The sequence below is a fragment of the Brachycentrus maculatus genome, unplaced genomic scaffold, assembly GCF_059751285.1.
Source record: "Brachycentrus maculatus isolate JH-2025_06_01 unplaced genomic scaffold, ASM5975128v1 h1tg000250l, whole genome shotgun sequence".
In the NCBI taxonomy this organism is placed as follows: Eukaryota; Metazoa; Arthropoda; class Insecta; order Trichoptera; family Brachycentridae; genus Brachycentrus; species Brachycentrus maculatus.
In genome coordinates this window covers 181,772-207,235 of record NW_028281001.1, presented here as the reverse complement: position 1 = coordinate 207,235, position 25,464 = coordinate 181,772, and the positions used below count along the sequence as shown (strand labels likewise).

Genomic DNA, 25,464 nt, shown 5'->3' with positions numbered 1-25,464 from the left:
ATTTATATTTCAACAATATTAAAATAATTTAATTCGAATTTAGAAAAATTTAAATGGTTAAACATAATGACGTTAATTTTAAATTGCGTCAAATGCGTCTTGTTTTCTGAAATTTTAAAAATGATTTTTTGTGGTAATTTTTTAAATTACAGTTTTCTTATATTTTTGTGTATTTTTTCCCACACGATTCGTCTAACGTGTGCTCAGGACATTTATCTTTTTAAAAATAGGTTTATGAAAAATAATTTACGTAATTTTAGTCTCGTTCCAAGAAATTTAGTTATTGAAAAGTATGATACTTTCGATATCGACCGACCAACAAAATCTTCAAAACGCTTTTTAAAAATTGACCAATTTGGAATTGTTGACTCAGTAATTAATTTATATGAAATGAGAGAATTAGTTATACTCTATAATGTTTTTAACTCAGATGCCAGAATTTATTTGAAGTACGGGAAATATAAATTTTATTATAACAATCTTAAAAGTGGATGGAAAATATTATCCCATGTCATCGAATTTCAAAATGAGTCACAGGTGATTATTATTTTTTAATACACATTTTCATCGGATCTCAGATTTCATAATAAAAAACTTGTTTACAAAAATTAACTAAATGGCAAATTCTGTTTTTTATCAGCCTGATTTATACTAAATTATAATATGTATGATTAGGTATATTTTTATTAATTCCGAATCAATAAGATCGTTAATGAAACAAATCAAATCTTAACATAAATAATGAAAAGAATAAGTTTTTCAATAAGGTAACTATGTGTAAGAGAGATATTAGTAAATTAACGGAGGTGGAAAGATTTAAAATAGATCGAATTATTTGGCTATGTCCTCCATGATTGGATTTGATAAATGAGAAACAAATATGTATTGTAAATTGTGCCCTTGACCTTGATACAGTTAAACCCAACGAGGATAAATTAATGTTCATATGTGTATGATGCAAAAACTAACTAACTAATTAACCAACAATCCATCACGCCACTTCTCCGGAGGGGTAGGCAGAGAGAATAGAACGTCACACAACTCTGTCTTTGAATGCATTCCTCGCCTCTTCCACATTCATGCATCTCCTCAACATACCCGCCGATTATTTCGACTCCTGACCTGACCACTTTCAAGTGTTTGACATACCTGATCATGCCAAGTGTTTCTCGGTCTTCCTGTGCCCCGTTTTCCAACAACATTTGCTACATCAATTTGTTTTACAGCTTTCCTCGCTCGTTTGTTCCATCATATGTCCAAAACATTTCAACACACTTTTCTTGATTTTATCGATAATGCTTATCTCAGCCTTGCTTTCTTCGCTTATTTCACCATTCTAAAATCTATCATACATCGTTTTGCCGCTAATTTGTCTGAGGGGTCGCATTTTGACTGCATTAAGTCTATTTTCCTCCTTTTTCGCCAAATTCATGTTTCACCACCATACATTAAGTTGGAATCAGTAAAATATGAAAAAAATAATAACAATAAAAAGTGAAAATACCCAAAATATTTTTTGGTGGAATATTATTTACGTATAGCAAGTGCCCTTTGCTTGTGTGTCCATACATAACATTTTGTCTGAACTAACCGTCACGCCGCTTCCTCGTTGGGGTAGGCAGTGAGAATAGAACGCCATACTACCCTGTCTTTACAAACATTCTTCGCCTCTACATTCATGCATCTCCTCATACATTTCCGTCGATTATTTCGACTCCTGGCCCGTCCGCTTTTAAGTATTTGACATACCTGATTTTGCTAGTTTTTATTTGCTATAAATTTTGTCTATTTTTAAAAAAAAAATTAGCATCCGTAACATTAGTTCATAACATCTAACTATATTTATGTATTTATTTATTGATTTGCCTATTTAATTTGTAGAACTCCATTTGAATTAATGTATTAATTGTTAAATCAAACACAGGTTTTTTGAGTACTAAGTTGTATTTTACTGTTAAAAAACATATCAAAATTAATATTGTGACAATTGTTTCGCCTAGTTATGGCATTCAATTGAAAATGACATAACTAGGAGAAACAATTGTCACAAAATTAATTTTGATATGTTTTTTAACAATTAAATACAACTCAAAAATCTGTTTTGGATTTAACAGTCAATACATAATTTTATTACCGTAGAACTTTATTACTTGAACTTTGATGTGTTACTTGAGCCCAGTACAAAAAAAAATAATCTGTTTTTATTTTGTCTACAATAATGAACGTATCGTGGCAATAAGTATCACCTTTCAGGGAAACAATGAACTATGTTGATACGTTCATTATTGAAGAACAAATACAGACCTAAATATTTTTTTGTACTGAGCTTAAGTAACACATCAATATTTAAGTTCTACGGTATTTTATTTAAATTACATGTCTTGATAAATGTGTTTGTCCTTGTAGATGACAATAGAGTTCAAATTGATGGGAATGTCTCCAAATTCTTCTTCGTTTATGGCGATCGATAAAATCAGCTTAAAATACAACGGATACTATGAAAGGGGTCAATATGAAAATTTTTCGCTAAGCAATTATCAAGATGACGGCGAGCGGCTTCGTCCAAACATTCGTGTTCGAAGAGACATGTCGCTCGATGATGACGATTCAATTATGTTTCGCGCTCCAGAATTTACTACCGAGATGGGAACGACGGTTGATATTAATGCGACGACAGTGCTACGTGAGCATATGACCGTAGCACCAACTAAGGCTCCTGCCCCAGCACCGAGAATCGATCCTCAAAAGTACGGTGACAAAAAAATGGAAATGTGTAAATACGTCTCCTTTGCTACGATTGCAATAGCAAGTGTTTGTCTCTGTTATTGTATTTTCCTATTTGTTATGTTAAATTTGAAATGATTTAATTTGCACAAGATGAAATATTTTAATAGAACTGTTGAATAAAAACATCGTAGTCAAACAGGAGAAAGTGAGCAAGTGCATTTGTTTTTACAAAAACGTGATTATTGACTATTCGATATCTCACTAGCTTAATATTGCCCTGAAAAATCTTAAAGCGATTTAAACTTGGAAGTATAATATATTGACTTGTTCAAAATGACTAACTTGGAAGTATAATATATTGACTTATTAAAAATGACCAACTGCATTCATGTTTATTTTCTTGCCAAGCAAAACTGACTTAAATGGCCCTACTGAATATTTGACGTTTTGTTAGTTGGTCACTTTCTCCGTACGACTACGATATTTTCATTTATTTTTTACAATTCACTTTGTTGTTTTAAATATCACAATAAATACAAAATATGGAATTTGGACTGATTTATTTGACACTCAAATTTGTGCAAATTTATTTCAAGCCAAAAAAAGAAAAAGAAAAAAACATAATTATGATTCCAATAATATTCTTTCACAAAAATAATATATGAACATCGCATCAGTGGGAACCAGCATATCAACGTATCAATGTCGAGTGAAAATATAAAGATTCACGATAAGAATGCTGAATTTTACTAGGCGTAAAAATTGATCATTAAATCCAGCCAATGACACATCGGAAGCGCTATAAATACAAAAGACCTTCATTTTCTCTCCTCAGAAACTTTTTTTGTTTTTCGGCTCGTCAGCTATCTGTAAAAATTACAAAAGAAGTTTTTTTGTTGCATGAAAGTATTTGCTTCCTTCTTAATAAAGTGCTTTGTTTAAAAACTCTTGATAGAATGCTACAAAAAAAATTGAATGCACATAAAAAGTAAGTACCTATAAAGTATCTCTACGATTTTTTTGGATCTGGAACCATGTACACGCTGAACCGACGGCGAAAGTCTGCCATACTTTTTGAATGGTTAGTCTGCCTTAAATAATCTACACCATAATGTAAAACAAAAGCCTAAATGTACCAAGCTAGCATGGGATGGGTTAGGTATCACGCCGGGTGTTGGTAATGGGTGGGAGGATTCGCCAAGGGTGGGCGCTCCATACTACTATGAATGCCAAATTGCGGTATTATCCCCTCCGCTTGCTGCGCTCCTAGTATCGACGAATGAATAAAACATCGATTTTATGGTTTTATTGAATGTGTACTCGAATGATTCCTGATTAAATTGAAATAAATAATATATTGTTTCGCAGCCTTCTCTTATTATTAATAATTTTTGTTGTCTTGGAAACATCATACCATACTTTTCGAAGAACTTGCTTTATATTTTGTTATTTAAATAAGTTGGGATTAGTTATAAAGATAAATAATGTCCAAACATTATTAACCATGTATCGGGCAAAATGGCCAATGAAAACGAAATCATGAATTCGACGGCGAGTAAAGCAATATATTGATGTTACATGTACACTCATGTATGTTCATATATATACTCGTGTTGTATATAATATATACATATACACATTCAGATCTGCACGTGAAAATTTAACATCGACAGGTCTAATAAAATTAAGTGGATATTGTTTATAAGATTTGTAAAAGACTGCAGTATATACAAGAAAAACATTTCTTTGAACATGTAATAAATCTTTTTTAATTTCGTAATAAAAGTAAAATATATTTGAAACGATAAAGGTAACATGTACGTTTATTTTAATACATATTTAGAATTTTTAATGATTAGTTATTTGTTTGGTATAACGTATTAATGCTAGAATATTTAACTGTGGGTAAAATACCTTTGATTTATTTTTCGCGAGCTCGCCGCAACTCATTTGATATAATATATGCATTGTTTGTGCAATAAAAGTTAAACTATTTATTCCGTATTCAGATCTCAAGGGAGAATTCACTCTAACCATGTAGTCTCCGTTTCATAAAATTTAACAAGTTTCCTTTCCTCAACTTTCTCGTGACATTCAGCTCTCAGTTGTCGTGAAAAATATATTGCCATACTAAAAGTCGCATTATAACAATGTATGGATAATAATAACTACAATGGCGTCTGAATGCTCGGACAATCTAGAGACATGTTATAAAACCGAGTTTATCTTATCTTCCCAGGTTTATTATTTCATCAACATTTTGTTTCACTTGCTATGCGATAATGAAATCCTAGAAACAACGTATAACTACAGAAAAAATATCAAATATCACCACCACGTTATTATGTTTAAGTCAAAACACGATTAAATCTACATCTACTACCATCACGCCATTTTCTCGCAGGGGTTGGCAGAGAGGATGGAACGCCACACTCTTCTGTTCTGACATACACTCCTCGCTTTCTTCACATTCATACATCTAGCCATATGCCCTCCGATTACGCAGACTTTTAATACCACCCGATTTTAGGTTCTGATTAATCTGATCGTGCCAAAACTTTTTGGGCCGTTTTCGTTTTGTTCTTCCACTCACATTCGCCACATATACTGTTTTAATCATCATCCATTCGCTCCAAGTGTCCACACCACCTTAAAGAACTTTTTTTAATCTTTTAAATTATCCTTGTTCAGCCTAAAATTCCATTAATACATCTTTTGTTTTTTACTCTCTCATACAATGATTTTCCGCAATCAAGAACCTGTTTCACACATGCAATGTTTTTCACATATTCACTCGACAAATAAAATTAAAAATATTAAATGAGGAAATGATTTTGAACACATATAAAAAAGTAAATACAGTAATTCACTATTAAATTATATTCCCGAAGGTATATTACATACGCAAAATAAATTAATAAAAGGTGAAATATAGTATTTTAAGTTTTTTAATAATACCAATTGCCAATATTAATATACATATATATTAAATATTACGATTGTTTGAATCAGTTCTTATTAAAATGTTTATATGTTTGTATATATATATATATTCACATATCACTCACTCCTTTCAACAACGTCATAAATTCAAAAACTTGATTTTTCAGGAGATCGTTTTTAAAGTATTAAAATACAATACAATCTATTAAAAATAAATATCAAGCCACTTATTGAACTTTTTACCGTGCAACAGATCTTTTAAGGTAAAACCTGAATGTTTTTTTTTTCAACAATATTTAGTTTATTTAAAAAAAATACCTTTTTTCAAAATGCAAAAACAACATTTTCTACCTGTAGCGGGTAAATATTAAGTTAAAAATATGTCACTTTTGCTGGGAAATAGTGCGTTTTCTGGGCATTCCAAAAACATTCACAAATGAAAAATGACGATTTTTGAAATATGACGTTGTTGAAAGGGGTGAGCGATATATTCACAGTTGTGAAAGATAAAAGTAAAGTTACTTGGAGACGCCCCTGCTTTCATGGTTTTATAATTTTGTTTTTCGGTTTTATCTTATTGATTTTTTTTTTACTTGTATTTTTGCATTAATTCTTATTTATAATTGCGTGCAAAACTTACTAGCTTATCAAAATTCATATTTTTATATAAAGTTCATAAACAAATAACAAAACAAGTGTCATGTATAAACCCGTCAAAAATAGGAAGAAACACGATATTTCATATATGAGTTGGCATTGAGAAATAACATCGTTGAACTTTTAACAGAAATGTTACTTTGAATGTGAATTTTTGTTACTGAGTAATATGCCATACTTAAGAATAACTGAACAATCATCTGACTTGATAAAAGTTTGAAAAGTAAATTGAATATATTAAACAGCTCTGAATAGACGTTTACAAGAAATGTACCTTCATGATGTTGATAACAATTTACAAAGTTATTCTGTTTTTCCTAGTTTCGGTATTTGGCATGTTAAAGCAAAATAAAATATAAACCTTATTTTCAATGAGATGTTTATTTTTGTAGTATAAATGTGAATTTTTTTTTTTTATGTTATTAAAAAGATAAATACCTATACCCGAATTAACCAGTTGCCTGACGTTTATAAAATAAAACGAATTCGGGGATCCAAAGTAAATGATCTGAAAAAATACCTTGGGGAAAGATATATATGTAGTGATTAGTCATATTTTCTTATTTTGTTTGTACCTAATGTTTTTTTTATATTTTCTCATTTGTTATATGTTCAATTTTTTTATATTTTCTCATTTGTTTATTTGAAATATGCGTCTTTCCTTATGTTTTCTCGTTTATTTCCTTTACATATGCTTCTTATGCCTATTTATTATACCTGTTTATTGTTTTTATATTTTGCAATGTATTAGTTTTGGTTATTTAAAAATAATCTTTTTGTAACTTTATTATTTGTATTACAGTCATGTTAATCTTAATTCTATGTCCCAAAATGAAAAACAGAAATTACTTATCGGGAATATTATATATATGACTTATGTATGTAATATGTTTTGAAAAAATAAGTAAATGGGTTTTTTTCCTTTGTGGTTGGTAATCACCATGGTAAACCCTTTTTTTCTCCCTGATATTCTGCATAGATGCATAGATGCATAGCAAAGCTGCATTGATTGCATGACTTCTTAGTCGCGTTTATTTACGATGTATGATAGATGTTAGAATGGTGAAAAAAGGGAAGAATACAAAGCTCAGATAACCATTCCCGATACAATAAAGAAAGATGTGTTGAGATGGTTTGGACATGTGGAACGAATGGTGAGGAAAGAACGAAAGGGGAATAAAGTTGTAGAAGGGGGCAGAAGAAGACCGATAAAAACATGGCAGGATCAGGTATGTCAAGTACTTGAATGTGGTCATGTCAGGAGACGAAATAATCGGCGGGTATGTATGAGGAGAAGCATGAATGTAGGAGAAGCATGAATGGAGAAGCATGAATGTAGAAGAAGCGAAGAGGTGTAGTGCGTTATATTATCTGTGCCTATCCTTTAAATAAGTTAGTTAACATAATATTTTTGTATGAGATAATTAGAATAGGTTATGTGAGTTTTGATCAAAAGTCACTAAGATTTGGAATTTTCCTATTATCATTTTCTGGGATTACAATCTTCATACATTATTGACAGTTATTAGATTTACAGTGGAACCTCTTATAACGAGCACCTCTCATAACGAGTAATTCACATAACGCGCGAAAAAAATGACAAATAGTTGCTCCCTTAACAAGCGAAATTTTGCATGACGAATTACAGAAAAAGGGCAAGTCCCTTTTCGCGACATTCACTTGTAAGCCGGGACTTCTGCGTCCGTCAAAACAAAAAAAAAATTTCGGTGAACGAGTAAGATTCTGGAACAAATTATGCTCGCTATGAGAGGTTTCGCTGTAATTTAATTTTAAAAATTCTCGCTGTGTTTTCATTGTAAGTTGACAAAATATTCTATATGCATACGAAAAGAAATATTGGAGTTATCATGAACTGACTCCGGGTACCATAAATGTAAGTCGGGGTAACTTGAAAAGTTGGAATTTGGTGAAATAAAAGCGAGGCAACGAATAGCGCGGACCAAGTTTCCAACAATGGCGGTCGGTCTTGCGTCTAAACTTTCTAGTACCTACTTTTTCTCCATTGCTCTTATAACGGAATTTTCGAAACAACGTTATTATACCGAAATAATATACCCAATCGTTTGGTAGGGAGGAATTTTAGTTTTCACATCATTAAAACGGATTTTTAACCTTCCCCTCCCAGTGATATGTGTTTACTACAAGACTTTTAAAATGAGAATATCAATGTGAAATATAATTTATACGGGATTAAAAATTTTGTATTTCTCCGTAGTATAATTATGTATTGCATGAAAGTATTTTTATAAAAATTTATTCATTTGCAGTGACGGAAATAAATAATTTGTGAAAAAATCAGGCATAAAATCACCAATACACAGACGTTTTCTCAGTGTGTGCCGCGCTTTGTGTATACGCGCATGTCGTCGCGTGTTTACTTCGCCATCGTCTTACGCGGCCGTCGTGTCGCTACGGTAGCTATTGCGGGTACTTGCGATGTATTTTTTCTCTTTAGATACTAAGCAAAGCTAACAACACAAATTTGTTACATTTCAGCTACACCTATGGTCAATAAAGGCAACTTTTAGGAAAATTTACATTTTTCTTGTTTTTAAACCACATTTTTATATGGTGTACAAAATACATATCACCGGTGCACGCTGAAGATTTAAGCACCGTAAGGGAAAGGTTACCAACCTCAATAGTACAACCATTTATGTGTAAAGCGGTCACTTAACCTACCTATTACAGGTCATAAGCCCTGTAAATATCTAAACTTTTATATTCTTCTTCGTGTATGCTGAAATGTCATTGAGAATAATTATTTGGTGAAGAAAACTTTGATTTGTTAAAAATATATGGACACAATCGAGAACCTAAATTATACTTGTTCACGGTCAACAGAATTTGACATTAAAAAAAATATCACAAATCATCATGCATACAAAATATGGATAGCGAAACATATTGTCGAAGTTTGGCAGAATCAAGTCAGTCGGAGCAATTGACAGTACACTTTATTGTAGGATACTTTCACCTTATTACATGCGGATTGCGTGTGGTTTTCCACAGTTCTGAAGTGTACATACACATGTCAAGTACGTTGTTAAGAGGATCCTCATGACGTCATCTCAACTTCGAGGCAACCTTCTAACCGGCATATGGTACTTCCCCAAGTGCAATTAGCTCAATTTACATAAACCCATAGGATATATTTTAGACATGAAATAAACATTCAATTTTCAATTTTCGTATGCCAGAAAAATAGAGAAAAGTAGAGAAAGTAAAAAAATTTCAAATAAAATTCGTTATATTATAAGTTGTTTTCGAATTCAGCGAGCTCGGCCATTTCAAATAAATCAAAATAAAATTTAATGAAATTTTATTTTGAGATTCCTGTTTGGATATTAGATAGCATAAGCTCATGGTACATAAATGTATTTGAAAATATAAACAATATGAGAAATATGCTCTATTTGCATTCGAATCAATGCGATGTTTCGTGTTATTCGTGCTTTTTATATATCTCTAGAAAACATAACCATAATTTGTTAAATGTTTTAAACCATAATTTATTAAAGAGAACATGTATCGCTTTATGAAAGCATTTATTTTATTTATTTAGAAGTATTTAACGTTATTTTAAAATTGATCTATTAATTGAATTATATATCCATAAGACGGAAGTTTTTGTACACGCATCAACGTATAAAAAATAATTTGCAGGAATATTTTTTTAATGTTTAAATGAGAGAAATTGAGTAATATTTTACATTTTTTATCTTTTTCATTTACGGAAATAAAAACATTAATTCTATTGCGTTCAGACCTGCCTTTAATCACCGAATTAGTAACTATTTAGAAAGAATCAAAAAAAGTTTTGAGTTTCGTGCAGTTGTTTAATTTTGAATAAAACGTAGACAATTTGAAAATATTTCATCAGAATTAATGAATAATTAAATAAAATGAATAAAGACAGAAGTAGTTCATGGTGACATACAACCTCAATGTAGTATTTTAAAAGCAAGAATCTTATAAGAATTGGATAAAATTCTTAGATTAATTACAGATGTAAGGATACAACTATCATGAATACATATAATGCTGATACTTTTGCATCGTTCAAAGAAAGAAAAGAAAAATAAAAGTTGAAGAAAATTTATTGAAAAACCTTTCCTTCAAGATAACGTCAGTGTATCGGTTAGAATTGCAGTCGCCAAAGCGTCATGCCACAGCGATGAAATCGTTCATCAACCATTCAATGTTGATTTTGCCTTTTCAGTTTTTTCAAAATCACTGAATTCATTATAATGCTGATGTGTTTTTTATTAGAAGGGAGTTTCATTATCATTAACCTGAAATAAACAAGGTTTATAGATCGTAAAGTAGAATTTTAATTTTTCTATATTAAACAAAATGTATTATTTTAATATGTGTTGGGAGTAAGGATTTCTCAGAATTAGCTAGTTGCTAGGAGAAAGCCACGTAAAACTCAAGAAGCCGGACTGTTGACTGTCATCAACGGGTCTTCGGTTCTACTTAAGTTCAACATTTTGTATCCTAGCTTAGTTTATGGCCCTTGTTTGGTTTTTTTGACGCGAGGCATAAAAAATAAACAATTTAATCGAAAATTAAAACAATATGAAAGTGTTAGTGTAATAGACTATTAAGTTTACAATTAACCAAAGGAAAAAACGTTAGAGAATTTTTCGTCTCATTCTGCCATCTTGAAAAATAAACCGGTGTGTATATTATATATTTTTACAGATTACATTTGATACGCGGATTTATCTCTGAAATGCTATGAGTTAGAGTTTACCCAAAACTATTGTGTCTTTGTCATATTTTTCTTTGCTGAAAAAATATATATATATCTTGGTCTAGCTGAATTTTTTAGCGGAGATTTATTTCGCTTGAATTCCACGAGCTTACTTAGCGTGTGGTCATGTTTACCAAAGGGTACTATTACTTGGAAGAAGGGTTGGGTTTGAGGGTTTAGTTTGTTTTAATTTAATTAAACACAATGCTTTTTTCATATTTTTACTTTGTGTATCTAAAAAAAGGTTTGCTTAAAATATCATAAATAACTATTTCATTTCATTTAAATGAATATTTATTTGAAAAAGTGAATTTGATTTTTTAGATTATATGTGAGCTTCAATATTTAAAGTATGTTATTTAATTATAAAGGTTTTGTTAGATTTTCATTATTTAATGTCAATTTAATAAAAATGATTAATTCAAAGATTTTTTTATCATACTAATAAAAAGACTTGAAATATATTACATTGACAAAAGTCAGACTAAACTAATGCTAATCAAGCTTATAACAAAATTGTAGCAGCGGAATATATAATATACATTAATTATCTATGATTTAATAACGTTTTTAAATGTGCTTTCAGCTTATGGATATTTTTTTTTTAAATTTATTTATGAACATGTTTTTCTACTTCTTCTTTTCAGTCGTTATAGCTAAAACACATTTTTTACATCATAAAGTGTTCTATTTTAAACAAAAAAATCATCTTTGCCATTTCATAAGGATATATTGAAAGTTTTATAATCCTCGAACGTCAGAGGAACGTATGTGATTATCCTCCGAAAGCTGCGCTTTTAAAATTGTTTCCCCTCACGGGATAATGTAGTCTGGATGCACTTTATACTACATTACTTGGAATTTACTACAGTAGCATGCAGAACCATTGCACATACAGTGGATCACGCTATATTCCGTGTTATTCCAATATTTTTTTGTTACATTTTCCACTTTTAATCCGATCCGCCTCGATTTAAGCGACCTATACCAAATACAAAATCGTGCATCGTCCTATTGCCACACTTCTGATTTTTTTAACATATTTTTTATTTTTACCACAATAAAAATGGAATGAATGTTTTGTTTAGTTTTTGTGGCGTCCATTTCCATTGTTTAATCGACTTAATCGTTTCCGGGAGAACAAACTTAAAAATAGGGGTTGAAAAGGATTCAATGAAATCCGCGAATATTGAAACGCTATTTGAGTTTTTATAAATTGGTATCGTCGTTATAATACTGAAAACGTCTTAAATTGTATTAATTATTTTATTATTTTTTCTTATATATAGTTTTTTTTAAAAGACTAATTTTCATTGTTAATGTTATTACTATTTGTTCTATGCTTTTGGTAATATAAACAAAAATATAAATGGCATCAAAAGATATGAAAGAAAAAAGGTTTTATTTTGCTATTCTAATGTTGCTATGATTTTATTTAGAAGTCGATAAACAACTTTGTCCGCCTCCGCTTCAGCACGCTCGTCTACTGTTTTGGAGGTCTTGGGTTCGATTCCCAGGGGAGGGGAGGGATAAAGGAAGTATAAATATTTTTTTCACTCTTATAGTTATTTAATATAATCCTAGGCTGATACCTGAAGCGGAGGGCTGGTTCTTCATCTTTCCTTCAAGTGTTAACAATCATGATAACACTGCGTTTGATGCAGTGCCTTACGCACCATTAGGGTACTGACAAGGGTTTGAAGAAGTCGTTAAACTATTTAAAGATAAATTTTCGAAGACAAGCATTATTTTTTGTTCATTAAGGATGTTGTACTTTTAGCAAAGGAAATGGTTGCTTTAGAAACTTTGGATGCCTGTTTGCTTGCGAAAAAGTCAACTAAAAGATCGTAGATACTCATAAAACTATATTTAAAAAAATTAGTCACTGAATTTGAGAATGTATAAACTGATTTTTTAACATTGATGATGTTGTGAACTGTGAAAATTCAGCAAATGCATGGTGAGTGCCCAAAAAGGAAACTAAATAATCGTAGGTAATATACTCCTACAGATATTTTAAAATTATCAGTGGTTGAATTGTTTTCAGTTAAGTTTTGTAAAGGCACAAACTAATTTCCGATGATTGATGAAGTTGTAGGTTTATTGCAGCTGACCCTACATTAACGTTCTCATTCATCGTCGGATATGCCATGTAGCAGTGTTTAGCATCACTCTAAGTATACGGGGCGGCTTCGAACTGAGGCGGAGTTCATACAACGTAAAGTTGTCGGGTCGGCTGATGGGAAACGTTGATTAAAGACAAACTTTCATCAACCGTTTAAATCCTGCCAGCTCCTTGGCTAAGTAACTTGTCATGGTATTCCAGCGTAATTACCCCCGGCGTAGCACGAATCTCGTGCAAACTGGTTTACTCACCGACAATGTTTGCTATTTACCAGAACTATCATAATCCGACTCGAATCTAACTGTTATTGCATACATTTCATCCCTCCATACTTAAAAGTACAAAGGTTCTATTGATATTGAAATTCCAGCGGTGTCTTTACGAAAAAAATATCACTACATTTTAAGTGTATCCAAATACTTTTTCGCAAATCCGTGTGTGTCCTCTTAGGAGTTATTTTCCACATTTTGGTTACTAAGCGTTCCTAGTATGTAAAACAATCCCGTTAGGATTTTGAAAACATTAAAATATTCTTAATAAAAGATAGGCGTCCACATAATAAAATATTTCTCAAATTGACAATAGATGCTGCCACAAAATCAATCACTAAGCGACATGAAATTTATGATACATAAATAAGTTGAAAGTTTTGAATCACAAAATTGACAATCATGGGTAGAATAGTGAATGTTACACGTGTATCAAGTGAACACTAAACCAGCCATAAGCCAGTCAGTCATAGGTCATAAGCCCTGTAAAATTTCAAACATTCATATTCTTCTTCATCTGTGTTGAGATGTCAAAAAAAACTAAGTAAATTAAATATAAAACAAATCAGAAGATATTTTTTCTAGATAAGATAAGTTACTGTCACTCAATTTTTTTGTTGTTGATATATCAAAACGGTAAAAAAAATATTTAAGAATTAAATAAATAAGTTTGAACATTAACAGGGCTAAAAATCACTAGCTGATTTCAATGATCACTTAATACACTATGTAACATTCACCATTATAGCCATGATTGAAAATCTAAATAATTTTGATTTTAAAACACGTGTATTTAATGTAAAAAGGAATGTTTGTGAAGAAAGGTAAGTACACATTTAGTGTTTTCAAAGACAGTTTTTGTGAATTAACCCTGACCTACTCTACATTTTTTTTAATAAAATAGATTTTCTGACATCAATATAACATTCCTGAAGGATAAAAATTGTTAAAAGAGAGAACTTTTAGGTTATTTAGCTTAAGGGTTTCTCAGAATCGTTTCCGCGCGGCTTGTATTATGACGTCACCAATTTTCCACCCTGCAACCCTATCGATGGTCCATTACACCGCTCAGGGCACATATTGCAAAAGTCAGAGATCCACAACAATCAACCAAAGCTCTTTATTCTAAGCTGAAATATTTCATGTCTTCTCTTTCTTGTTAGGCCTTGTGGCTTATTTTTCGTAATAATTTTAATATTTTTTAATGTGCTGATTACCAATGTTAACCTTCTAATGCTAATCATATATACTAATACTTGTACAAATGGTATGTCTCAATGCTTTTGAACTTAGCAATTTTAACTCTATTTGATTAAAACGCCTCTAGAAATATTTTCAAGGTGTTATTTTCCATCTTAAAATAGGTTTTAGGCATCTTTTTTATATTTCCATGTTTCCGGTGTCGTATTCATATTTTCTTCGAAGTCAACGAGATATTCGAAACTTCGCTGTCTGATTAGAATTTCATATCACCATAATTTTTTCCGTTTTATTTTTACTTTCATCTTTCCTGAACTACAATATAAAGGAATATTTTGTTTTTTTAATCAAAACGTTTACTGGCCTCTTAAAGAAATTTACTTTAAGATCCTATTCATCACTCGCTGATACAAATATTGAAATACATTTTTCTCAATATTCTTTTTGAATTTATGTAAATTTTTAACTAGAAAACAGCTTAAATGTAGATTTATATTATCCACTGACACTTCGTGATGGAATTGCATTTTTAATATATTATTAGATTAAAACCAATATTTTTAGCTTTTCCACTTTATTTTTATTTGACCAGCGATCGGGTTTCGTCGTTACCGACATCATCCAGTCTGATGATGTCGGTAACGATGAAACCTGGTCACTGGTCAAATAAAAATAAAGTGGAAAAGCTAAAAATATTGGTTTTAATCTAATAATATATTAGCTTAAATGTATAAATAAAATATTAAATACAACATTAATTTAAAATATTTGTACAGTAACCAATCACATTATAGCATATTTTATTAGCCAACTGCATATTTAGTGCACGAAAATGTTATTTTAAATTAAAATGCAATATAAAGTTCAATTTAAATATAACCTTAAAATGTCAATATTTTGTCGTATCTAGAATTAAGAAAAATACCATTTAGAAACAAAAATCAGATTTGGCGCTATAAAAACAACTTTTTAAAATAGAGAAGGGATAATATCATTTACCAATATTTGTATACAAAAGCATTCAAATATGGAATTTGAATATTGAAATGAAAAGAGATTATGCTTAGTAACTGTCAGGGGCCATATATGAAACATCTTACCTCATAATTTTCATACAACACGCATTTTTCGTAAATGAAAGAACACATTTAGAAGTTCCATGTCCAACTAGAAAGACGATAATTTGTGTTTCCGTTGAATTATATTCATCTTTTATTTCATGACTTCAATGGTACAGAACCACTGAATAAAGCTCGCCGGGTTTGACCGTAGTCAATGGAAAAGTAATTTTGCCTTTGCCGATAGTAAAAGTCTCCCAGCACAATGCTTTTGGTTTGTTGTATATTTTTTCTCAAACATCCTACGAAGCCATCTTGCTGAAAATACTCCACAATGCAACATGATGGAATTTTTGTTGAATCGTATTTTTCATTCGGTCTCTTTTGAAAACTTATATGAAAGACGTTTATTATTATTATTATTTAAATGAAATGAAGACTTTTGCGAAAATACGTTTAAATGTTTTCTTTATTATCAGTATAAAGAAGCTGTTATTTTTTTAGATAAAAATAAATAAAAAAGAAAGCTTTCTAATTGAAGCATAAATACAACTTCTGATAATTTAATAACTTAAATTGATTACCAATCATGAATATAATGTTTTATATTACACAAGGTATATAATGCTAACTTTAACCAGCCAAATAAGCCCTGATTTCAATTTTCATTTTCATCTACGTTGAGACTTCAATAAAAATGATATTATGTTCATAAAATTCTTTTTTTAAATTGTAAAAAAGATATTATGGTTTTAAAACGCCATTATTATAACATTACTGGTACTCGTATTATATTTTGATATGATTTTTTTTCAATCATAGTGTATGCATATTGATAGAATATCCTCAAATGGTCATTTTCATCATCATTTAATCATTCATTTATATGTAGATTTGTGTTTGTTATAAGTTAACCTTTTTTTACTTGCATTTGCAACTGCATTTGCCTCATACACATTTTTTATGGATCTTTCCTCATTAATTATTTCCGCATGTTCAAACAATCTCAACTCACTTTTCTAAATTTTACCGAAAATACTTAAAAGAGGTTTACATCTAGCAGAGTGAGAGGCGGCCGATAAAGAAAAATGCTTATCTCAGCCTTGCATTCATGCCTTAATTCATCATATGAACATCTATTTTACATCGTATTGGCACACATCCGTCTAAATGATCACATTTGACTGCATTCGGTCTGCTTTCTTCCTTTTTTGGCCACTCCATGTTTTGTTTTTTAATATAAGAATCGGTACCTCCCAGGACCCTGTTGTGCACTGCCAGTTAAGCTTCCGATGTTAGGCTTTTACTTGTTAAAATTGAATTCAGTACACCATTATTTATTCACCGTTCGTTTTTCTTCATCTTTATCAATTTTTCCATCCCTTTAAAACATACTTCAAACACCCTTGAACCATATGTATGTGAGATTTCTACCAGATGATAAACCAACGGGGTGTTATATTACCTTCTGAAATATTTAATCAGCCTTATTTATGACAACATTAGCTTACGAACACGGCGGCGACGTAGCCCCAGCACGTAATCAACAGTAGTTTAAATGAAGACCCGTTTTCGACCTTCGAGGTCATTGAGGGTCACGCGAGCCGAAATCCACGTCTGTTTTGTATCATGTAAGATACAGCGCAGCCTCCGAGTTAGCCTTATAAATTATCCACCATCCCTGGTTCAGATTTATGTAGCATTAAATGCCCCTTATCTCGCATCTTTGTGGGACGAAATATGGCGGCCTATTTGTTCCGTGTTTTATCATTTTCTGTGTCATTCATTTTTCTTTTTTTCTTTTTAATGCGTGCAATAAATAATGGAACGTTGAAGAGATTTTTATTACTTAATTTTTATAATTTAGTATTTAGCAAACGTTGGCTCTTGAGTAACGCCAGCCATGAGGCATTGATTTTTATTATTGATTTTAAGTACACGACATTGATACCCGCTTCATCCACAATGAAAGGTTGATGATCCCAAGACTAAAAAATTAATATGGAAGTAGAATACTTCAATATATAATTCCGAGCATTTTGTTCATTTTTTTTATTAAATTTTCGGGTCTGAATATTAGTTTATATTCAGACCCAAAGATGGAAGCAATTCTTCCGAAACTAGTCGTTTAAATAAATATAACTCAAGTGGTAAAAAACAATGGTTTTAATTTACAATTTCATCATGTCTTCCCACAAAGTGAATGCCGAAATAGTAAATAAAATACTATGAAAATAGTATATTTCAAATAAAATTTTAATTAAATTGTGTAAATTTTTCTCTTGGTAAATTGTACTTCACTTATAAAAGTCCTCACCACAACGTTACATTTCCATTAAAAATGATTTTAAGTAATCAGGAACTCTGGCTTGTAAAATAGTTACGTTTTGGTGCAATTTAATGATTTCATATTGGTTAAACACAGGATCGGTCACGTTGTGTCGCAATTTTCATCAAGATTTCGATAAAATACAGTAAACAGAACAAATTTGCATTTAAATAACTTCTTATGCAATATTGGAAAAATAACTTTTTGTTGAGTGCCTCCACATTTATTATCTTCAACGCCATTAATATTTAAATGGCATTTGTGGATTATCTTGCTAAGCCAGAGTGACAAAACTCAGCACCTGCACGCTATGCACGTGGAACTGTCAATATCCTTAGTAACATTATAATCTTGAGCAATCGCACTTCCCGTCCAATCCAATCCTTTCTCCCCCCTTGTGCACCCCGACGCCTCCCATATTCTTGCATGGAAATGGTCCTTCTTCACCCCCTGCGGATCGACCCCCTCCCAAGTGGTCGTGGGAATGGCGCGATTATAAATTTCGTCACGGACACCCAAAGACGCTTTATGGGGAATTAAATTCTAATTATAATCCCGAGGGTGGCTCCTCGGCCCGGTAAGGCGGCTTTGTAGCGGGAGCTGGTTAAAACAGAAAGAAATAATAAAAATATTTATGTTTCTCACGGCCGGAGCGAGGAATAGAAAGTACGGTTTTGTGCGAAAAGATTTATATATTAATTCTACGTAACTCTCACGTGAGTTTACCCTTTTTTATACTGCCGTATTAACCTTTTTCATTTGAACCCTTATCCGCACAACAATGGTGCATGGGGCACTGGATCATATTAATGCAAATATCCATCTTATAGATAAATAGATATTTATCTTGATCGTTAACACACGGAGGAAAGGTCATCAGCCCTCTGCTTCAGGTACCAGTCCAGGATAATATCGAATAAATATTAGAGTGAAAAAATCACTTTTATTTATTAGACCCCCCTCTGGGAATCGAACCCGGGACCTCTAGAACGGTAGCCGAGCGCGCTGATATTTTTACTAACATTTAAAAATGACACATGTTTTGAATGGTACTGGGGTCTTTGAAATACCCTCCGTATTTGTAGGATCCTAGTCATATTAATAGAAATATTATATTTGTATATTAATAATACGGAATCCTGCAAAAAAACGACGAGCAGTTGATAGCGTGATCACAGATCAACTGGGTGAATCGAGGTGTAAATGATCGGAAGAATGAAGGATATAATTACTGTCTCGTTTCCATATAGTTGTAGCTCGCAGTAGTTGAAGTGAAATATCTCAAGAAAACATATATAATACACGATGACATGGAATTTTCGACCATCAGATCAATTATCGATTGATTTGACTGTTGATCGCGGGAATATTAATCAAATGAAATATTTATCGAATTCATGAAATATTAATTTGAAAATAGTATTATAAAAAAGATTTAAAAAAAATTGGGATCGAATCGAATGAATGAGAAGTTATAAAGTGAAACGTTGTTTTAGGGCGATTCAAAATAAATTATTAGGGGTAGATAAAGCAATTATTCAGGAAAATAATATATAGGTGATTTATAAATACCTACTATTTTTTCATTGTTAAGTGCGGCTCACAAATTATAAAGTTTTTTTTCAATCAGTTTATTTATCTTTTATAAATTGATTAGGTAAATAAAAAATGATGAAATAAACCATTCATTTAATATCTTCTCACGCTTGAAATATTGTTGTCATATGAAATATTGATTATGAGATGAGAACAAAATTAATATTTCAAACATTATTAAATAGCACCACGAAAAAATAATAAATTATTTACTTTAAAATAAAATAAAAAAGCGTATAATTTACATAATTAAAACTATCAGGATTTAAGAGAAAATATTTTATTATCGCCAAGAAATGTTTTTCTTTTTGACATTTAGGGTCCTTACTTTTATCGAATAAGGGACGCTTAGATTGCTTTTCAGGTATGCTTCTACCTAGTGAATTGTCCGTTTTTCATAATTCGATAAATCGATAAAAAAAATTAAGGTCGAAGTGTGAAAAGATATTTTATTTTATCGTATTTAGAAAATATTGTGTTAATAACAGATTGAAAAATAATTGATTTAGAAATAGATCTAGCAAAGGCCGATCGATTTTACACAATTCAAACACTGACTACGATTTCAAAGATATTTCGAAGCCTGTGAGTTTATTGCATTTTTTGTTCACTTTATCAAGTTTTTTGGTTTATTTGCCTACAACTGAAACATGATGAGCTTTTTGTGTGGAAAGTTTCGCTCTCAACAATATTGAAGTCGCAAAGGTTTGGATAGATGGAGATAAAAATATCTCAATATCAATGTAGGGACCTCGTTTAAAAAAATCTCTTAAAAAAAAACTATCGTTAAATCTCTGCAGATAGTCTTAAAGACTCCAGTAATATTAATGAACATGGTATTTTTTATGTTATTTTATATCAAAGTGGGTAAAAAGTTGAAGTAACCTATGTGATCTCGATAAAATTTATCTTGCGGAATATTTAATCGCTACACTGTGTTATTGTGTAACCATTAGTTTCAGCTGTCGAAGAGGAACTTTGAAAAAAATCTTGTCATAGTTTATCATCATCATTATTTATTTAAAGAAATAAAAATATCAAACTTATTCCTTAGTACTGCTAACAATCTTCTTCTTCCACTTCTTCATCTTGTTGTAGGTCTTGTGGCCTGTTTTTAAGAGGGATTAGCCTCCTGCGATGTCGATTCCCAGCTATCGACCCATCTCTTTGGTGGTCAGCCTGGGAGTCGTCTACCATGGGGTTGGCCGTACAGTGCGCTGTGGGGGAACAATACTTTTTTTCAAATATTTTTTTTTAATGAAATTCAGTGCAATATAACAGGTTATGTGACTAATGAGAGTTTTCTCCTTATATTCGATTCACTGTGCGCCGAGACACCACTGTTAATAATTTTAATAACAAGAATATTTTGAAACGTTTCGAGACAAACTTAAAAACTAGGCGATTCACTTGATTTATTATAACGAAAGAGACAAAAATATGTCCTACAGTCGTTAGTTAAAACTTTACTTTTATTAAAATTCGATCAAATTTAAGCATTCGGTAGAAAATATAAATATTTTGATGCAAAGTTTTTCTCGTATTTGAAACTCTTGAAGCCGGCCAAAACATCAATTTCACCAAAACGCTTTGTCGAATGTGAGTAACAATAATAATAAAACCCTTATCCGCACCCCAATGGTGCATAGGGTACTGCTTCATATAAACGCAGTGTTATCTTGATCGTTTATACATGAAGGAAAGGTGATCAGCCCTTCGCTTCAGGTACCAGTCCAGGGTAATATTGAATAAATATTACAGTGAAAAAATCCCATGTATTTATTCGACCCCCCCTAGGAATCGAACCCGGGACCTCCAGAACGGTAGCCGAGCGTGCTGACCATTACATTACGGAGGCAGACAACTCAACTTGTCGAATGTGAAACATTATTTTATTTTTCTTTGAAGTATAACAGAAAACTTATTTTACTCTATTTCGTAAATTGCGTGCTTTGTATTCGAAAAGCATTCATCTGCCAGAAAACTGCAAGTCAAGCTAGAATAATAAATGAATTAAACTTTTAAACGAGCACTCGTAATTTATGTAGTGTGCAGAGGTAGCACTTTGAGAAATTCTGAAAGAAAAAAAGAACACAAAACAAAAGACAACTTCAAATTGGAAGCACGTATCCAATTTTGAAGTTGAGTTCAAAATGAAACCGATCGGTTGCCAATGTCAGGTTACTGAGAAATGCTTCAATAGTCTGTGTATGTCGGAACTGAGAAGGTTATTTTATACTCATGGTATAATAATGATATAAGGTTTGCTCTTGGTCTATTGGAAAAGTTCGTGTGAAATCGCGCGCGTCACTGAGTCGACATAACTGAGGCAGCCAGTCACACCTGAGCAGTGCACAAATAAAATTACTGCCTTACATCGCCCCACAAAAATACAATATTTGATCAATAACTTACTAAACTTGAGTGTGATCATATTTATTGAGACGGTGTTTTATTTTCAGAACTCCATGTTGAATTAGCGAATACACGATTTACTTATACGTATCATGATTTATTGGTATTTTTATCTGTTGGTATTTAATTGGTATTTTTATTATTACGAACTCTCATGACTTGTTGAGGTTTTTCTCACTCTGTTTTTCAACTATATTTGGTCCATCAAGATTTTAAGAAAAAAGATTTTTAGTAAATAAAAATCAACGTCCACTTCTCATATATGTAAGAAAACTTCAATGATAACTAGCTTAGCCAGTAGTTTGGAGATTATTTTAATTCCTATATATTATCAAAAAAAAAGTTTTGATCAAAAGCTGCAAAATACACATTGACTGTAGCGATGGCATCGTCATTCGATAGTGATTTCCTCCCATGAAGTGTTTTTATTATAATATTTTAATAAGTTAAAAAAAGATAATATAGAATCCAAAATAAAATGATGAATCAAAGGCAATACAGATTTATTTTTGACTCGACTTCTTATAGGAGAAAAATAAAAATGTGCTCATTTGGAAATCCATGTTTCCTGGAATTTAATTAGTCAATTAGAATAATTCTTTATAAATCTTCAAATGTATTAAGTATCCTCTTCCCGGCTAATAAAAGCCTTTTCTGTGCTCTCATCTGCTCTGACTATGTTTAATAAATATTTATATTTTAGAATATAGCAGTGGAGGTAATATTAAATCCTGAGTTATGAATTGATTCCAGAAAGTCTAGTGGTCCTCAGTTTAACTCTACATTGACAACCCTTTTTGTGTTGTTTTTGTTGTTGTTTATTTTAAAAACTGTCTCTTCAAATATCTCTCATACGTAAAAAATGCATCAGTCATATTAAGCGCCCTTGAGGAAGTACTTTAAGAAAATGGCGCTTTATAAATTATCCAAATTTGTTATTATTATTTATTAAAGAATGACACTGATAACCATGACCCAAAGTCTGTTTTACAGAATTTGTCAATTAGCCATATGAGTATGTATGTTTTTTTCTGTATGATTTTATCAGTGCACTGAATGGTGACAAAATATTAATTATTTTTTAAGAGACTGCCAATTAAAATCAATTCCAATTTATATGACTGATATGATTATTCCCCGGTATCGAGTTTAAAATACCAAAGGCATTATATTTTTCTATCACGTTTGACGTTTTCTTCGAATGGGGATGACTGAGGACACTTGGCTTCGGGCACGTCTAGAGAAACGTGAGGAGTCCCCTATGGCATATAGTCATACTAAAACCAATTTCTGATCATATTTGTGTCTCGTTCGCTCCATGTAAAACTAAACGAGAAAGAGCAGAGCAGGTATAGCAAAATTGACTATACAACTGACCTATTGTCAGGTATTTTTGTAACTTGATTAAAGCAGAGGAATACTGCGAAATGTAATATAATATGATGAATTTTCCTTAATTCAAAATAAAAAAAAAGAAAATATGACATTAAAATTAGAAAAAAAGAAAAATTCGATTTACATAGACACTTGGATATTTACAATATTAATCTTATATCTTTTTATATACTTAAATGATACCTTCGAATTTGATGTATATTTTTACTTACAAATGTATTTAAAATTTGGACTAATCTTTTTTGTATTCATAATAAATATCAAAATACCGAAAATGAAACGGTAAAATTAAAACGGTAATATTGAATAAATATTACAATGAAAAAAGTCACTTATATTTATTTGACCCCCCCTGGGAATCGAACCCGGGACCTCCAGAACGGTAGCCGAGCGTGCTGACCATTACACTACGGAGGCAGACTAACTATATATTGTCTTTAATTTTCCTTTAAATAAACTTCATAGAAGAAAGTGATAAACAGTGTGATTTTTAAGGCAATTTGAGCTATACCAGGGTAGATACAATCTGCAATAAATACCCTGTAAACGAGATTACTAAGTCATTCTAAACTTTCCATTTTCATAGTTACCTTAATTATTTTATGCAAAAATCCCAACTTTAATTTTAAATTGCCGTTATTTCCTCTGACATCATTCTTTGTTCCTCTTATATCGTTAACGGTTTGGAATAATTGATGAATAATTTTCACAAATAATTTTTTCATTAAGATCACACTGTTTTCATACTTTAATATTTAAAAAAAAATGTAAACGGAGTCAAAATATTGATAAATTATGAGGACCGCCAATTTAAAACAAGTATTTGCAGTGACCTGTCAAGAGGTTTATAAGCATACTGTGACAAAGGAAAAGTTATTGCGGTAGACAATTTCTGGACTGCATTCACGTCATGTTCGCCGTGTCTCGAGCGGAATGAAGGTATTGTCTCCTCACGTACATTCGACCACAAGTTGGCGGACGTCGTAATAACACTATGTTGGTGAATACAATCCGGAATACCCTGTAGATGTTACATGTACATGCGTTGACTCCTGTAAGCTCCTGTGTTCCTGGTATAAAACAAATTTAATTATTTACTTTTTTTAATAAAATTGACGTATTCGTAGCCGTGTCGAGAATTCATGTCGTGATTTTTCACGTTCTCATATGAATGAAAATTTAAACGCGCATTTATTAAATGTGTTGTTTATTTTACTACAATTCGTATGTTAAAACAAAACATTTAATAACAAAAATTAGATTTAAAAACAAAATTGTTGTTTTCATGAAATATATTTTTACACATGTCCACCTCCGTAGTGTAACGGTCAGAATGCTCGGCTTCCGTACTAGAAGTCCCGGGTTTGATTCCCAGGAGAGGATTCAAATAAATATAAGTTATTGTTTTACTCTAATACTTATTCAATATCACCCTGGACTGCTACCTGAAGCGTAGGGTTCGTCACCTTTCCTTCATGTGTTAACGACCAAGATTACACTGTGTTTATATGATGCAGTGCCCTATGCACTATTGAGATGCGAAAAAGGGTTTGAAAAAGAAGAATATTTACTAAATTAAACTTTGCACCTATTTTTTTGAAGTTATGGTAAGATAAAATAAGTATGGTGCGATATTTTATTAATGTTGTTATTAATTTTAAAATTTCAATTGACGTTTTGTAAGAAAAATAACTAATTTGTGATAGGTAACATCAAAAGTTTATGACAGATTGTGAGCTGCAGTTAGAATTTTCTTAAAGGGAATTTGAAATAAAGATATTTTATCTTATTTATTTCAAAACATATAACATGCATAAATCATAAATACATATAATATTCCCGATGAGTAATTTCTATTTTTAATTTTGGGACATAGGATTTAGGTTAACAAGACTGGAACACAAATAACAAAGTACCGAAAAATGTATTTTTTAAATAACCAAAACTAATACTTATACATGTCAAAATAT

At 31.2% G+C, this 25,464-nt stretch overlaps 1 protein-coding gene and 1 long non-coding RNA gene across 4 annotated transcripts in view; both read left to right on the top strand.

The window, feature by feature from the left end:
• Nucleotides 1-25,464, top strand: part of LOC148306142 (zwei Ig domain protein zig-8-like) — a 353,698-nt gene that overhangs the window by 303,423 nt on the left and 24,811 nt on the right. The gene's annotated exons all lie outside the window — the stretch shown is intronic.
• Nucleotides 78-3,275, top strand: LOC148306143 (uncharacterized). Its single transcript, XR_015838049.1, has 2 exons — nt 78-537; nt 2,407-3,275. It is a non-coding gene; the product is annotated as an uncharacterized LOC148306143 (long non-coding RNA).